The sequence below is a fragment of the Mesoplodon bidens genome, assembly GCF_964165515.1.
Source record: "Mesoplodon bidens genome assembly, chromosome: 18".
NCBI classification, from domain to species: Eukaryota; Metazoa; Chordata; class Mammalia; order Artiodactyla; family Ziphiidae; genus Mesoplodon; species Mesoplodon bidens.
In genome coordinates, this window is record NC_138175.1 from 18,748,450 (window position 1) to 18,766,653 (window position 18,204).

At 41.7% G+C, this 18,204-nt stretch overlaps 1 protein-coding gene across 2 annotated transcripts in view; it reads right to left on the minus strand.

Annotated features, from left to right (window-relative positions):
• Positions 1–18,204, minus strand: part of CDH3 (cadherin 3) — a 118,757-nt gene that overhangs the window by 54,514 nt on the left and 46,039 nt on the right. The window lies entirely within an intron of this gene.

Here is an 18,204-nt window from a genome sequence, read left to right on the forward strand (position 1 = left end):
AAGCCCATTTTTTAGAAAAAAATTAATTTATTTTTGGCTGCGTTGGGTCTTTGTTGTTGCACGCGGGCTTTCTCTAGTTGTGATGAGCGGGGGCTACTCTTCGTTGTGGTGTGTGGGCTTCTCATTGCAGTGGCTTCTCTTGTTGTGAAGCACGGGCTCTAGGTGTGCGGGCTTCAGTAGTTGTGGCATGTGGGATCTAGAGGGCAGGCTCCGTAGTTGTGGCACTCGGGCTTAGTTGCTCCATGGCATGTGGGATCTTCCCGGACAGGGGCTCTAACCTGTGTTCTCTGCATTGGCAGGCGGATTCTTTCTTTTTTTTTTTTTAACATCTTTATTGGAGTATAATTGCTTTACAATGGTGTGTTACTTTCTGCCTTATAATAAAGTGAATCAGCTATACATATACATATATCCTCTTATCTCCTCCCTCTTGCGTCTCCCTCCCACACTCCCTATCCCATCCCTCTAGGTGGTCACAAAGCACAGAGCTGATCTCCCTGTGCTATGCGGCTGCTTCCCATTAGCTATCTATTTTACATTTGGTAGTATATATAAGTCCATGCCACTCTCTCTCTTCGTCCCAGCTTACCCTTCCTCCTCCCCGTGTCATCAAATCCATTCTCTATGTCTGTATCTTTATTCCTGTCCTGCCCCTAGGTTCTTCAGAACCTTTTTTTTTAAAAGATTCCATATATATATGTTAGCATACGGTATTTGTTTTTCTCTTTCTGACTTCACTCTGTAGGACAGACTCTACGTCCATCCACCTCACTACAAATAACTCAATTTCGTTTCTTTTTATGGCTGAGTAATATTCCATTGTATATATGTGCCACATCTTCTTTATCCATTCATCTGTCGATGGACACTTAGGTTGCTTCCATGTCCTGGCTATTGTAAATAGAGCTGCAGTGAACATTTTGGTACATGACTCTTTTTGAATTATGGTTTTCTCAGGGTATATGCCCAGTAGTGGGACTGCTGGGTTGTATGGTAGTTCTATTTTTCGTTTTTTAAGGAACCTCCATATTGTTCTCCATATTGTTCATCTTTGTTTTTGCCTGGTCCTTATACCATGAGTATTCTATACTTAAAATTTTTCATAAAATCAACTCACTTTTAATTTAAACAAATTTACTTTAAACATTTACTTTAAAAAGCAATATTACTACAGTACATAAAATGGGAAACCAATACCACTTGCCATGACTAGAAGGTAACTGATTTAAAAATCAGTACAATGAAAATAAGACACAACATCATTAAATTCTAGCTGGTTATTACTGCCTTCTGGGGGCTGAGCCTGGGACCAGCTCTGTTTAAAAAGGGAAATCATGAAGTGTTAGATATCAAAGACATATCAACATCAAAGGGAGACTTTCTCCTCGAAGGACTAAAAGAGAATTGAAAGGAAAATAATTGTTTCTCTATGTGATTTAAAAACACCTACTACCAGACATAAACTCTGGGGAACATGTCTTAGAACATTTTTTTTTTTAAGATATAACTTGCACTTAGTTGAGTGCACAAGTCTTAAATGTAGATCTTGATGAACTTTTACATATGTATATACCAGTGTAATCATCACCCAGCTCAAGATATAGAATTTTCCAGCAAGGCCAGCACCAGGCTTTAAACATAACAGATAAAGACTGTGTCCTCACGGAATTTATAGTTAGCTCCTCCTGATACATATACCAAATGCCTAGTATGGTGCTAGGACATGGTAGGTGGTCTCTTTCTTTCTTTTTTTTTTTGGCCTATCTATCTATATATATTTTCTATTAGTTTTCTGTGAAGAGTGTGTCTTATTTGTGAGTTAAAAACCAGTCTTGAGGGGGAGGAGTCAAGATGGCTGTGTGGGAAGACGTGGAGTTAGCGTATCCCCACAAGTAGGGTGCCTGCCGGCTGCTGGTGGGGAACTCTAACCCCCAAGGAGACAGGAGGAACCCCACAGTGAACCACTAAGATGTAGAGGGAGTAAGGGGGAAGGAGAAGTTGAGGCCAGACAAGATTGGTGCCCCTGAGGCAACGGAGATCAGGAGAGGCTGTGGGGAGAGGAGTGTAGGGTGACTGCTCTGCCCACTCGGACACGGGGAGCCTGCTGGGCTCCCAGGTGAGGTCCCCCGCCCTCTGAGACCAGGGGTGGGGGACACGCTTGGGCCCCTTCTGTTCCTTGAGCCTAAGCCCCACCCCCCCACAGCCCCCAGGGTTTTCCAGCCCTGTGGGTCCTGAGCATTGGTCCCGCCCACCACCCAAACCTCACCCTTGCTTAGGCTCTGCTTTCCACAGCCAAGGCCTTTCCCACCACCCTCCTTTTTTTTTTTCTTTCCTTTTCCCTCCTCCTCTTTTTTACTATTGTGGTATTGATGTACCTTCTGGTTGTTGATTCATCTATACTTTTATTTTTACATTCTTTCTAACATATCTGTTAGTTTCCTAGCCTAATTTTATTTTTTACTTTGTTATTTTTCTCTTTTTTTTTTTGCCACCCCATGTGGCTTGCAGGATCTTGATTTGTCAGCACGGGATCGGGTGGAAGCTCCTGCAGTGGAAGCTCTGAGTCCAAACCACTGGACTAACAGAGAACCTCAGACCCCAGGGAATATTCATCAGTGTGAGGTCTCACAGAGTTCCTCATCTCAGCACCAAGACCCAGTTCTACCCAATAGCTTACAAACTCCAGTGTTGGCAGCCTCAGGCTAAACAACCAGTAGAACAGGAACACAACCTAACTCATTAAAAAAAAAAAAAAAGAGAGAGACAGCAAAAAAATATGTCACAGATGAAGGAGCAAGGTAAAAATCTACAAGACCAAATAAATGAAGAGGAAATAGGCAATCTACCTGAAAAAGAATTCAGAGTAATGATAGTAAAGATGATCCAGAATCTTGGAAATAGATTGGATTTATTCCATTTAAATAGAATGGAAGCATGGATTGAGAAAATACAAGGAATATTTAATAAAGATCTAAAAGAACTAAAGAACAAACAAACAGAGATGAACAACACAGTAACGGAAATGAAAAATACACTAGAAGGAATGAGTAACAGAGGCAGAAGAATAGATAAGTGAGCTGGAAGACAAAATGGTGAAAATAACTGCCAAGGAGCAGAATAAAGAAAAAAGAAGGAAAAGAATTGAAGACAATCTCAGAGACCTCTGGGACAACACTAAACACATCAACATTCAAATTATAGGGGTTCCAGAAGAAGAGAAAAAGAAAGGGTCTGAGAAAATATTTGAAGAGATTATAGTTGAAAACTTCCCTAACATGGGAAAGGAAATAGTCACCCAAGTCCAGGAAGCACAGAGAGTCCCATACAGGATAAACCCTAGGAAAAACACACCAAGACACATATTAATCAAACTAACAAAAATTAAATGCAAAGAAAAAATATTAAAAGCAGCCAGGGAAAAACAAAAAATAACATACAAAGGAATCCCCATAAGGTTATCAGCTGATTTTTCCGTGGAAACTCTGCAGGCCAGAAGGGAGTGGCAGGATATACTTAAAGTGATGAAAGAGAAAAACCTACAACCAAGATTACTCTATCTAGCAAGGATCTCATTCAGGTTCGATGGAGAAGCCAAAAGCTTTTCAGACAAACAAAAGCACCACCAAATTCAGCACCACCAAACTATCTTTACAACAAATGCTAAAGAAACTTCTCTAAGTGGGAAACACAAGAGAAGAAAAAGACCCACAAAAACAAACCCAAAACAATTAAGAAAATGGTAATAGGAACATACATATCAATAATAACCTTGAATGTAAAGGGATTAAGTGTCCCAACCAAAAGACACAGACTGGCTGAATGGATACAAAAACAAGACTCATATATATGCTGTCTCCAAGAGACCCACTTCAGACCTAGGGACACATACAGACTAAAAGTGAGGGGATGGAAAAAGATATTCCATGCAAATGGAAATCAAAAGAAAGCTGGAGTAGCAATACTTGTATCAGATAAAATAGACTTTAAAATAAAGACTGTTACAAGAGATAAGGAGGGACAACTACATAATGATCAAAGGATCAATTCAAGAAGGAGATGTAACAATTATAAATGTTTATGCACCCAACATAGGAGCAACTCAATACATAAGGCAAATGCTAACAGCCATGAAAGGAGAAATCGACAGTAACACAATAATAGTAAGGGATTTTAACACCACATTTACACCAATGGACAGATCATCCAAATAGAAAATAAATAAGGAAACACAAGCTTTAAATGACACAATAGACCAGATACATCTAACTGATATTTATAGAACATTCCACCCAAAAGTGGCAGAATACACTTTCTTCTCAAGTGCACACAGAACATTCTCCAGGATATATCACATTTGGGGTCACAAATCAAGCCTCAGAAAATTTAAGAAAATTGAAATTGTATCAAGCATCTTTTCTGACCACAACACTATGAGATTGTAAATCAATTACAGGAAAAAACTGTAAAAAACACAAATACATGGAGGCTAAACAGTGCGCTACTAAATAACCAAGAGATCACTGAAGAAGTCAAAGAAGAAATTTAAAAAATACATAGAAACAAATGACAACGAAAACATGACGACCCAAAACCTATGGGATGCAGTAAAAGCAGTTCTAAGAGGGGAGTTTATAGCAATTCAGTTTCACCCCAAGAAACAAGAAAGGGACTTCCCTGGTGGTGCAGTGATTAAGAATCCTCCTGCCAATGCAGGGGACACAGGTACGATGCCTGGTCCAGGAAGAACCCACATGCCACGGAGCCACTAAGGCCATGTGCCACAACTACTGAACCTGCGCTCTAGAGCCCATGAGCCACAACTGCTGAAGTCCATGCACCTAGAGCCCATGCTCTGCAACAAGAGAAGCCACTGCAATGAGAAGACAACGCACTGCAACGAAGAGTAGCCCCTGCTCGCTGCAACTAGAGAAAGTCCGCATGCAGCAATGAAGACCCAACACAGCCAAAAAATAATAAGTTTTTTAAAAAAAAGGAAACAAGAAAAATCTCAAATAAACAATCTAACCCTACACTAAAAACAACGGAGAAAGAAGAACAAAGAAAACCCAAAGTCAGTAGAAGGAAAGAAATCATAAAGATCAGAGCAGAAATAAATGAAATAGAAATGAAGAAAACAATAGCAAAGATCAATAAAACTAAAAGCTGGTTCTTTGAGAAGATAAACAAAATTGATAAACCCTTAGCCAGACTCATCAAGAAAAAAAGGGAGAGGACACAAATCAATAAAATTAGAAATGAAAAAGGAGAAATCACAACTGACACTGCAGAAATACAAAGGTTTATAAGAGACTACTACAAACAACTATATGCCAATAAAATGGACAACCATGTAGAAATGGACAAATTCTTGGAAAGGTACAATTTTTCAAGACTGAACCAGGAAGAATTAGAAAATATAAACAGGCCTATCACAAGTAATGAAATTGAAACCATAATTAAAAATCTTCCAACAAACAAAAGCCCAGGACCAGATGGCTTCACAGGTGAATTCTACCAAACATTTAGAGAAGAGCTAACACCGATCCTTCTCAAACTCTTCCAAAAAATTGCAGAGGGAGAAACACTCCCAAATTCATTCTACAAAGTCACCAACACCCTGATACCAAAACCAGAAAAAGATATCACAAAAAAAGAAAATTATAGACCAATATCACTGATGAACATGGATGCAAAAATCCTGAACAAAATACAAGCAAACAGAATCCAACAGCACATTAAAAGGATCATACACCATGATCAAGTGGGATTTATCCCACAGATGCAAGGATTCTTCAATATATGCAAATCAATGTGATACACCACATAAACAAATTAAGGAATAAAAACCATATGATCATCTCAATAGATGCAGAAAAAGCTTTTGACAAAATTCAACACCCATTTATGATAAAAACTCTGCACAAAATGGGCATAGAGGGAAACTACCTCAACATAAAGGCCATATATGACAAACCCACAGCAAGTGGGTGGGTTTGTCATTGGTGAAAAACTGAAAGCATTGCCACTAGGATCAGGAACAAGACAAAGATGTCCACTCTCACCACTCTTATTCAACATAGTTTTGGAAGTCCTAGCCACAGCAATCAGGGAAGAAAAAGAAATAAAAGGAATATAAATTGGAAAAGAAGAAGTAAAACTGTCACTACTTGCCGACGACATGATACTATACATAGAAAATCCTAAAGATGCCACTAGAAAACTACTAGAACTAATCAATGAATTTGGTAAGGTTGCAGGATACAAAATTAATGCACAGAAATCTCTGGCATTCCTATACACCAACAACGAAAAATCAGAAAGAGAAATTAAGGAAACACTCCCATTTACCACTGCAACAAAAAGAATAAAATACCTAGGAATAAACCTGCCTAAGGAGGCTAAAGACTTGTACTCTGAAAACTATAAAACACTGATGAAAGAAATCAAAGATGACATAAACAGATGGAGAAATATACTATGTTCTTGGATTGGAAGAATCAATATTGTGAAAATGACTATACTACGCAAAGCAATCTACAGATTCAATGCAAACCCTACCAAACTAGCAATGGCATTCTTCACAGAATTAGAACAAAAAAATCTTACAATTCGTATGGAAACACAAAAGACCCCGAATAGTAAAAGCAATCTTGAGAAAGAAAAACGGAGTTGGAGGAATCAGGCTCCCTGACTTCAAACTATACTACAAAGCTACAGTAATCAAGACAGTATGGTACTGGCACAAAAACAGAAATATAGATCAATGGAACAGGATAGAATGCCCAGAGATAAAGCCATGCACATATGTGCACCTAATTTATGACAAAGGAGGCAAGAACATACAATGGAGAAAAGACAGCCTCTTCATTAAATGGTGCTGGGAAAACTGGACAGCTACACGTAAAAGAATGAAATTAGAACATTACCTAACACCATACATAAAAATAAACTCCAAATGGATTAAAGACTTAAATGTAAGACCAGACACTATAAAACTTTCAGAGGAAAACATAGGAAAAACACTCTATCACATAAGCCACAGAAAGATCTTTTTTTTTTTTTTTTTTTTTTTTTGCGGTATGGAGGCCTCTCACTGTTGTGGCCTCTCCCGTTGCGGAGCACAGGCTCCGGACGCGCAGGCTCAGCGGCCATGGCTCACGGGCCCAGCCGCTCCGCAGTATGTGGGATCTTCCCGGACCAGGGCACGAACCTGTGTCCCCTGCATCGGCAGGCGGACTCTCAACCACTGCGCCACCAGGGAAGCCCCTAGAAAGATCTTTTTTGACCCATCTCCTAGAGTAACATAAATAAAAGCAGAAATAAACAAATGGGACTTAATTAAACTTAAAAGCCCTTGCACAGCAAAGAAAACCATAAACAAGACAAAAAGACAACCATCAGAATGGGAGAAAATATTTGCAAATGAAACAACAGACAAAGGATTAATCGCCAAAATATACAAACAGCTCATGGAGCTCAATATCCAAAAAACAAACAATCCAGTTAAAAAATGGGCAGAAGACCTAAATAGACATTTCACCAAGGAAGACATACAGATGGCCAAGAGACACATGAAAAGATGCTCAACATCACTAATTATTAGAGAAATGCAAATCAAAACTACAATGAGGTATCACCTTATGCTGGTCAGAATGGCCATTATCAAAAAAGCTAGAAACAATAATGCTGGAAGGGGTGTGGTGAAAAGGGAGCCCTCCTACACTGTTGGTGGGAGTGTAAACTGATACAACTACTATGGAAGACAGTATGGAGGGTCCTTAAAAAAGTAAAACTAGAACTACCATATGACCCAGCAATCCCACTACTGGACATATACCCTGAGAAAACCATAATTCAAAAAGAGACATGCACCACAATGTTCATTGCAGCACTACTTACAATAGCCAGGATATAGAACCAACCTAAATGTGCACTGACAGATGAATGGATAAAGAAGATGTAATATATATATATCTATACATATCTATATATATATATCTATATATATCTATAGCTATCTATCTATCTATATATATATACACACACTGGAATATTACTCAGCCATAAAAAGAAATGAAATTGAGTTATTTGTAGTGAGGTGGATGGACCTAGAGTCTGTCATACAGAGTGAAGTAAATCAAAACTAGAAAAACAAATACCGTATGTTAACGCATATATGTGGAATCTAAACAACAACAAAAATGGTACTGATGAACCTAGTTGCGTGGTGCAGGACAGGAATAAAGAGGTAGACATAGAGACATAGAGAATGGACTTGATCACATGGGATGGGACAATGAAGCTGGGGCAAAGTGAGAGTAGCATCGACATACATACACGACCGAATGTAAAATAGTTGGCTGGTGGGAAGCAGCAGCATAGCACAGGGAGGTTGGCTCAGTGCTTTGCGATGACCTAGAGGGATGGGATAGGGAGGATGGTGGGGGGTGCTCAAGAGGGAGGGGATATGGGGACATATGTATGCATATGGATGATTTGCTTTGTTGTGCAACAGAAACTAACACGGTATTGTGAAGCAATTATACTCCAATAAAGATCTATTAAAAAAGGAAAAAAACAGTCTTATCTGAACTTACTATTTTCCAGAATGCCTAACCCAGAAGCTATCAATCAAAACCAGAAAGAGCAACTTCAGGATCTCCCTTTGGATGTAAAACCCAGGTCTGAGAAGATGAAAGTGTCCAAACAGAAGAATCCAGGAACCATTCTGTCAGAGATGCAAACAATTCTCTTGATTCCCAATTTCCACCTGGACCCCACTAACCTGTATTCTGTAGGCCCTGCAACAGCCTTTACTTTCACACCCTTATACACAGTAGCTGAGAACACCAAAGCCGATTTATCTGCCCTCCTCAAGAGCAAGACAAAACATCACCAACAAGTCTTTAAAAATTTAAAGAGCCTGATAAAGTCCTCCATTCGGCATCTGCCATGAAGGAAGTCGCCTCTGGCCTGTGGCTCTGTTGGGCTCCCCCCTCTCCCAGACACCTCCTGTACAAACACCCCTCCCCATGGTTTCCCTTCAGCTGCTTGCAGGAGGGTGCTACAGCACCTTGCTGGGGGAGCTGGAGGAAGGGGAACCCCTTAAATCCCGATGAGCGAAACTAAGGAGTTGTTCTTCGAGCACGTTAAGGATCAAAGCCTGAGATCTGAAGCTTTGGCAAGAATACAGCCACCTGTGGGCCTGGGTGGGCCCGAGCAGGGAGGCCCTGGATAGCAGTGCCAGGTGCTATGCACACTGGGCTGAGCCTGCCTGTGACAAGGCAGATGTCAGGACTGGCCCGGGAAGATCAGGTCCCCAAGCGGATGCTGCAGAAAAGGAAGGATTTGGAACCATTGTAATTAATATAGGAATTCGGGTTGGGGCTGGGGAGGCAGTAAAGAATAAGGAGGAAAAAAACACTTATATTCTCACCAAACCAAATTAACCAAAGTTGGCATTTTAACTTCTTTGCTTCTAGTCTTTTTCCTATGCATAACTTTTAAAAAATTATACAACTAGTGTCTTTTTGTATAATAAGAAAAAAGAACATTGTGATTAAAGCAAAAATCCTTCTTGGACTTCCCTGGTGGTGCAGTGGTTAAGAATTCACCTGCCAGGAGACACGGGTTCAAGCCCTGGACCAGGAAGATGCCACATGCCATGGAGCAACTAAGCCCGTGCACCACAACTACTGAGGCTGCACTCTAGAGCCCACAAGCCACAACTACTTAGCCCATGAGCCATAACTACTGAGCCCACGTGCATAGAGCCCATGCTCCGCAACAAGAGAAGCCACCGCAATGAGAAGCCTGTGCACCGCAACGAAGAGTAGCCCCCACTCGCCGCAACTACAGCAAGCCCGCATGCACAGCAATGAAGACCCAACGCAGCCAAAAAAATAAATTTATTAAAAAAAGCAAAACTCCGGGCTTCCCTGGTGGCGCAGTGGTTGAGAGTCCGCCTGCCGATGCAGGGGACATGGGTTCGTGCCCCGGTCCGGGAAGATCCCACATGCCGTGGAGCGGCTGGGCCCATGAGCCATGGCTGCTGAGCCTGAGCGTCCGGAGCCTGTGCTCCGCAACGGGAGAGGCCACAACAGTGAGGGGCCCGCCTACCGCAAAAAAAAAAAAAAAAAAAAAAAGCAAAACTCCTTCTTGATTTCTACTTAGATGGCCATTCCCATCTTTGCCTTCAAAGAGGCAAACGCTCTGAGGTGTATTTATGTCCTCCTCCCTGTATTTTAAAAATACCTTTAGGTAAATGTTATAGTCCTATGACTTGCTTTTTCCAATACAATCATATATTTCTGAGAACTGTCCAAGTTGGTATACAGGAGATTTACTCCTTTATCGCCCCCAACATATATATATATATATATATATATATATATATATATAGTTAATTAATTAATTAATTAATTGTTTTTTTGGCTGTGTTGGGTCTTTGTTGCTGCATGAGGGCTTTCTTTAGCTGCGGCGAGTGGGGGCTACTCTTCGTTGCTGCGCCCGGGCTTCTCACTGCGGTGGCTTCTCTTGTTGCAGAGCACGGGCTCTAGGCGAGCAAGCTCTAGAGCGCAGGTTCAGTAGTTGTGGTGCACGGGCTTAGTTGCTCCGCGGCATGTGGGATATTCCCGGACCCGGGCTCGAACCTGTGTCCCCTGCATTGGCAGGCGGATTCTCAACCTCTGCACCACCAGGGAAGTCCCTCCAACACATATATAAACCAAACTTTGTTGGTGAGCATATCAATAGCCAATACCAACAGTCAACACTTAATAGTATTCCTCTCTACCAGAAACTATTCCAAGTCCTCTCGGTGTATTAACCCCTTGAATATATATATATATATATTTTTGTGGTACGCGGGCCTCTCACTGTTGTGGCCTCTCCCGTCGCGGAGCACAGGCTCCGGACGCACAGGCTCAGTGGCCATGGCTCACGGGCCAAGCCGCTCCACGGCATGTGGGATCCTCCCGGACTGGGGCACGAACCCGTGTCCCCTGCATCGGCAGGTGGACTCTCAACCACTGCGCCACCAGGGAAGCCCAACCCCTTGAATTTTTACAAGGACCTAGGAGGACATAGGGATAAGTCAAATAAATTTCTCATCAACACACAGCTGGTAAGTGGCAGGGTGGGATTTGGGGCCCAAGTCAGAGGCCCACTACACCATCAGGCTCTTACCCACTACATCATCCAGCCTGCACTTGGGTTGCTTCCTAGTTTTTTGATCGTGCAAACAAGGCCTCAGTATTGTATCAGTTAGCCATTGCTGGGTAGCCAAGCATTCCTAAAATGTTGTGGCTTAAAGCAACAACAGTTTGTTATTTCTCATGATTCCGTGGGTTGACAAGATGGTTCTTCTGTTCTTACCTGGACTCACTTAGTGGCTGTAGTCAGCTGGCAGCTTGGTGGGATGGCCTACGATGGCCTCACTCACATGTCTGGAGCCTCAGTTGTGATGTCTGGCCCTCTTTTTCCAGCTGGACTTTGTCATATGATGGTGGAAATGTTCCAAGAAAGTAAGTGCAGAAGGTCTCCTGAGGCCTCGCTCAAAACTTGGCAATAGTCACTTGTGTTGCATTCTATTGGTTAAAGTGAGTCAAGAGACCAGTTCAAATTCAAAGGGTGGGAAAAGAGACCCCACATTTTTAAAGGAGGGACTGCAGAGAATTTGTGGCCATTTTTAATCCACTGAAGTAACCATCCTTATATGTATTCCTGGTGCATAGGGAGTGTGTGTGTCTCTAGATTGTGTACCAAGAAGTGGAATTGCTGGAACTGGATTTTTCAATTTCAGTTTTTTAACTACTCGCAGAGTTTTTTAAATTGATATATAATTCATATACCATAAAATTCACCATTTAAAAAATTATTTATTTATTTATATTTTTGGCTGAGTTGGATCTTGGTTGCTGTGCGCAGGCTTTCTCTAGTTGCGGCGAGCGGGGGCTACTCTTCATTGCAGTGCATAGGCTTTTCATTGCGGTGGTTTCCCTTGTTGCAGAGCACAGGCTCTAGGTGTGCGGGCTTCAGTAGTAGTGTCTGGCTTCTTAAACTTAGCATAATGTTTTCAAAGGTCATTCACACTGTAGCATGTATCAGGACGTCATTCCTTTTTTTGGCTGAATAATATACCATTTTGTTTAGCCATTCATCAGTTGATGGACATCTGTGTTGTTTCTGCTTTTGGACTACTATGAATAATGCTGCTATGAACATCCATGCACAAGTTTTTGTACAAACACATTTTCAGTTCTCTTAGATATATACCTCAGAATGGAACTGCTGGGTCATATGGTAATTCTATGTTTAATTTTTTGATGAACTGCCAAAATGTTTTCCACAATGGCTGGACTATTTTACATTTCTGCCAGCAATGAGTGAAGTTTCCAATTTCTCCATATCTTTGCCAACACTTGTTATTTTCCATTTAAAAAAAATTAGCCATTAAAAAAAATAGCCATCCTAGTGGGCGTGAAGTAGTATCTCATGATTTTGATCTGCATTTCCCTAATGTCTAGTGATGTTGAGCACCTTTTCATGGGCTTGTTGTCCATTTGTATGTCTTCTTCGGAGAAAAGTCTGTTTGAATCCTTTGTCCGTTTTTTTTTTTTTTTTTTTTAAGTAATACTTGCTCATTGGTTTATTTATTTATTTATATAAATTTATTTATTTATTTGTTTTTTGGGGTTTTTTTGGCTATGTTGGGTCTTCGTTGCTGTGTGTGGGCTTTCTCCGGTTGTGGTGAGTAGGGGCTACTCTTCGTTGTGGTGCATGGACCTCTCATTGTAGTGGCTTCTCTTATTGCAGAGCATGGGCTCTAGGCACGCGGGCTTCAGTAGTTGTGGCACGTGGGGTCAGTAGTTGTGGCTTGTGGGCTCTAGAGCTCAGGCTCAGTAGTTGTGGTGCATGGGCTTAGTTGCTCTGCGGCATGTGGGATCTTCCTGGACCAGGGCTCGAACCCATGTCCCCTACATTGGCAGGTGGATTCTTAACCACTGTGCCACCAGGGAAGCCCCTTTGTCCAGTTTTAAAATGGGTATTTGTCTTTTTATTGGTGAGTTGTAAGAATTCTTTATATAATCTAGACCCTAATCAGATATATGATGTTCAAATATTTTCTCCCATTCCGTGGGATGTCTTTTTGTTTTCACAATAGTGTCCTTTAAAGCACAGAAGTTTTTATTTTGATGAAGTCCAATTTATCTATTTTTTTCTTTGGTTGCCCATGCCTTTGGTGTCATATCTAAGAAATTGTTGCCTAATCCAAGGTCATGAAGATTTACACCTATGTTTTCTTCTAAGAGTTTTACAGTTTTAGCTCTTACATTTAGGTTTTCAATCCATTTTGATTTCGTTTCTGTAGACGGTGTGAGCTAAGAGTTCAGCTTCATTCTTTTGGATATTCTGTTGTCCCAGTACCATTTGTGGAAAAGACTATTCTTTTCCCATTGAGTGGTCTTGGGTCCTTTGTTGAAAATCAGTTGCTACCATTATAATATCAAACAGTAAGAATGATAGCATCCTTGCCTTGTTCCTGGTTTGGGAATAGTTCTATTGTTTCACTATTAAGTTTTGTTTCAAGACTTCCCTGGTGGCACAGAGGTTAAGAATCTGCCTGCCAATGCAGGGGACACAGGTTTGAGCCCTGGTCCAAGAAGATCCCACACGCCACGGAGCAACTAAGCCTGTGTGCCACAACTACTGAGCCTGCTCACCTAGAGCCCGTGCTCTGGAATAAGAGAAGCCACCGCAATGAGAAGCCCGTGCACCGCAACGAAGAGTAGCCCCTGCTCCCCGCAACTAAAGAAAGCCCAGGCGCAGAAACAAAGACCCAACACAGCCAAAAATAAATAATAAATAAATTTTTAAAAAAAGTTTTGTTTCGTATGGGGAGATATATCAAGAACAGGAATTTCCCTTTAGTTCTGGTTTACTACTGTTTAATCATAAATAAGTACGAGTTTTATCATCTACTTTTTCATGCCGGTATTGAGATGATCACATTTTTCTCCTTTAACCACACAGTGTGGTATATTACATAAATAGATTTTTTTGCTGTTGAAATGCCCCTGCATTCCTGGGATAATCAATTGCAGTTATTTTCTGCTTTGAGTTCCTTTTCTAGTTCCCTGTCTTAGAATATGCTTTGGAGGGGCAATGGCATTTCCTGTCTGGGGTCCTCATCAAAAGCTCCAGTTTCTTAGCTGAATGTTCTCCTAGGAGCTTCCGGAAGCTTGAATTTGCTCATTAGTGACTCGGGGTTGGGGGGTGGCAAAGAGGCTCAAGGGCAAAGCCAGTGCTTTAGGCTGTATGAGTATTTGCTACAGAGGAGCCAGGTGGGGGCAAGTAGCAGTCTCCCAAAGTCACCTACTCTTGTCCTTAAGCAACAGAATTCAAATTTTCTATCCTTATCTGTAAAGTTTATTCTGTCTCATAAACAATTTTTCCTGTGAAAAGTATGACTTTAACTATTCTGGGACTTCCCTGGTGGTGCAGTGGTTAAGAACCCACCTGCCAATGCAGGGGACACGGGTTCGAGCCCTGGCCTGGGAAGATCCCACGTGCCATGGAGCAGCTAAGCCCGTGCACCACAACTACTGAGCCTGTACTGTACAGCCTGCGAGCCACAACTATTGAGCCCGTGTGCCACAACTACTGAAGCCCGCGCACCCTAGGGCCCACATGCCGCAACTACTGAGCCCGCGTGCTGCAACTACTGAAGCCCACGCGCCTAGAGCCCGTGCTCCACAAGAGAAGCCACTGCACTGAGAAGCCCGTGCACCTCAACGAAGAGTAGCCCCCACTCGCCACAACTAAAGAAAGCCCGTGCACAGCAACAAAGGCCCCACACAGCCAAAATAAATAAATAAAATAAAAAAGGTAATTAAAAAAAATCATTCTGTGTTTTGAGCGCTTTCTATATGCTAGGCCCTGTGCTCAGTGCTCTTTACACATTATTAACAATAATTCCAGCTACCATTTACTGATCCTTTACTTAGTTCTAGGCACCATACTAATTGTTCTACAAAAGTATTGCATTTAATCCTCTTAACCTCCCTATGGGGTAGATATTATCATCTCTTATTTACAGATGAGGAGACTGAGGCTGAGAGAGGCTAACTTGCCAATGGTCATAAGACAGAGCGGAGGTTCAAAATCAGTTTGTCCCATTGCAGAGCCTGTGCCCTTAACCACCGCTGTACATGCTATGGGTAATTAATTAGCTTTGTCAGCCCAAACTCCCATGATCAGTATTAAGTACTGACAGTTCCCTGTGACCAGCGCGTGACGGAGCATTGCCAAGTGTGATTGGCTGGAGTCATTTGTGGTCTGATTGGTCTCAGTGTCAGGCCGTGACACTTGCTCACATGAGGTGGTCTACAGTAACAGCTCCTTTAGGGAAATCAGTGTGGGCATTTTCAAAAAAGCTTTTAAAAAATAACAGCTTTGAGATGTAATTCCCCAACTTAAAGTGCACAATTCAGGAAATTCCCTGGTGGTCCAGTGGTTGGGACTCTGCACTTTCACTGCCAGGGCCCAGGTTCGATCCCTGGTCTGGGAACTAGATCCCGCAAGCCATGAGGCACAGACAATAAAATAAAATAAAAGGTTTAAAAATAAACTAATGAAGTACACAATTCAGTATTTTTTGTATAGTCTCAGACTTGAATAATCACCATAATCAATTTTAGAACATTTTCATCACCCCCAAAAAGAAGCTCTGAACACATCAGTAGTTATTCCTCATTTTCTCCCAAACTCCCCACTTCCAGGCAACCATCAATCTGCCTCTGTCTCTACAGATTTGCCTATCCTGGATATTTCATATAAATGGAATTATATAATATGTGGTCTTTATAAACTGGTTTATTTCATTTTGAATAATGTTTTCAAGGTATATCCATGTCATAGCATATGCCAGTACTTCATTTCTTTTTATTTTCAAGTAATACTCCATTGTATGGATACACCACATTTTGTTTATCCATTCCTCAGTTGACGGATACTTTTTGGCTATTGTGACTAATACTGCTATGGATATATAGAGAGACGTTTTTAGGTGCACATATGTTTTCAATTCTCATGCTTCATTTTTTATGTGGCATTATTTATTTTAAGGCAATCTTTGCCCATATCCAATTCAACCTTTTACAACTGAAAATGCTCAAGAACCACCCATTTTAATGAACAGCTGAAAAATGTGCTGGCAGTGGGTTCACTTACCAACTACAAGTATGTGAATGAGGTGGAAATGGTTTCCCAAGCAGGGATCACCTGTCCTGCGTTCAGGGGCTGTTAACTGCACCGTGGATTAAGTCAGACCCTGGCACACCAGAGGCCCAGTTACCTTTGAGGTAGAACCCCCTCTGGCCCTTGTAGCTTATCCTAGCGATTCCAGAGTTAGGCTTCGTTCTGCTCCTGCTGCAATCCTCCCCATCTCAGTAACGGAAATTCCGTGCAGGTGCTCAGGCCATAAACTTTGAGGTGATCCTTCTCCCCTCTTTTCTTTCTCTCACATATCAATCCAGCAAATCCTGTTGGTTCTACCTTCAAATTATGTCTAGAATCTGACCCCCTTTCACCCTGGATTATGGCAATGGTCTCCACTGGCTCCCTGCTTCTGCCTGTCCCCAATCTGTTCTCTCCACGGCAGCCAGATGACATCACTGCTCCTCTGCTCAAAACCCTCCTATGGTGTCCATCCTCCTCAGTCCCTGCAAATGATTACAAGGCTCAATGAGCTCTGACCCCCATTACCTCTCAGATTTCTTCTCCTACTTCCACCTCATTCATTCCTTTTAGCAGCCAGGACTTGAAACTGTTCCTCAAGCTTGCCAAGTATACTCCTGTCACAGGACCTTTGGCCATGCCGCTCCCGCTGCCTGTCACAGATCACATTTCTCCCTCAGATAGCCACAGGGCTCCCTCCCTCATGTCCTTCAAATCTTAGCTCAACTTCCACTGAGGCCTTCCCTGATTCCCTATTGAAAGCTGCACCCCCATCACACACTACTTTCCAACTCCCTCACCCTGCTTTATTTTTTACCTTTGCACTTCCCACTTTCTAATGTAATATATCTTTTTATTTATTTTGATTTTTTAATTTTATTTATTTATTTCATCACACTGTGTCTTAGTTGTGGCAGGCGGGCCCCTTAGTTGCGGCACATAGGTTCCTTAGCTGTGGCATGCAAACTCTTAGTTGCAGCATGCGGGATCTAGTTCCATGGCCAGGGATCGAACCTGGGCCCCCTGCATTGGGAGCGCAGAGTCTTAACCACTGCGCCATCAGGCATGTCCCCTATATACATTTTTAAAAATGTTTACTGTTCTTCCTTCCTCCTACACTGCCATCCCCACCCCTGCCATGTCAGCACAAGGAGGGCAGAGATTTTTGAGTGTTTTGTTCCAGAGTATGGAACAGTGCCTGGCATGTAGCAGATGCTCAATAGATATTTAACCAAGCTGCATGGTTGGCTCAGCCCATCCCAAGTTGCTCCCTTTCCTCCACTTCTCTCTCCTGATGCAAATAGACTTGGGCACACTCTGGTTCTTTGCTCCCTGCCCCAAAATCTCAGGCCAACTAATCTCTGACATGGAAGTAGCATCTGAAAGTTCCTTTCAAGCTGCACTTTGGGTTAACATTGACATTCGAAAAGCCTCACATTTGTGTTTATCATCTGCCTCTCCTGTGGGCATGCCAGGTACACAAGAGTGACTAAGACTATCATATCCAGAGCCTCCTTCTGAGGAAAAGGCCCTGGAGTTCTTTCTGCATAAATTTCTGTGGACTAGAACTTGGGCTCATTCATTCATTCACAGGCAGATCCACGTTTCAGGGGGCTGAACAAGGTACAACTGGGGAGGTCCCCTTAAGGAAAAAAAAAACCTCACAAAACTTCAAGTAAAATAATTAGATACCTAAATTAGTATTTATTTAGAATAAGAAAATAAATCACTACAAACCACAAATTTTAAAAAAGTGATAAATACCACAAACATTCAGAAAATATTATTTTTATTAATTGATGGTGTCGACACCTTTCTCTGATACCTTTTTTCATGCATTTTTTGGCTGCAAACTCTTCAGTCATCTCTTCATATGACAATGATTTTATAATGCTCCCTGTTGAGTTTCCTTCTCATTTTTGATGAGTGAAGTTTTATTCTTTTACATATATTAAAATTTTTAAA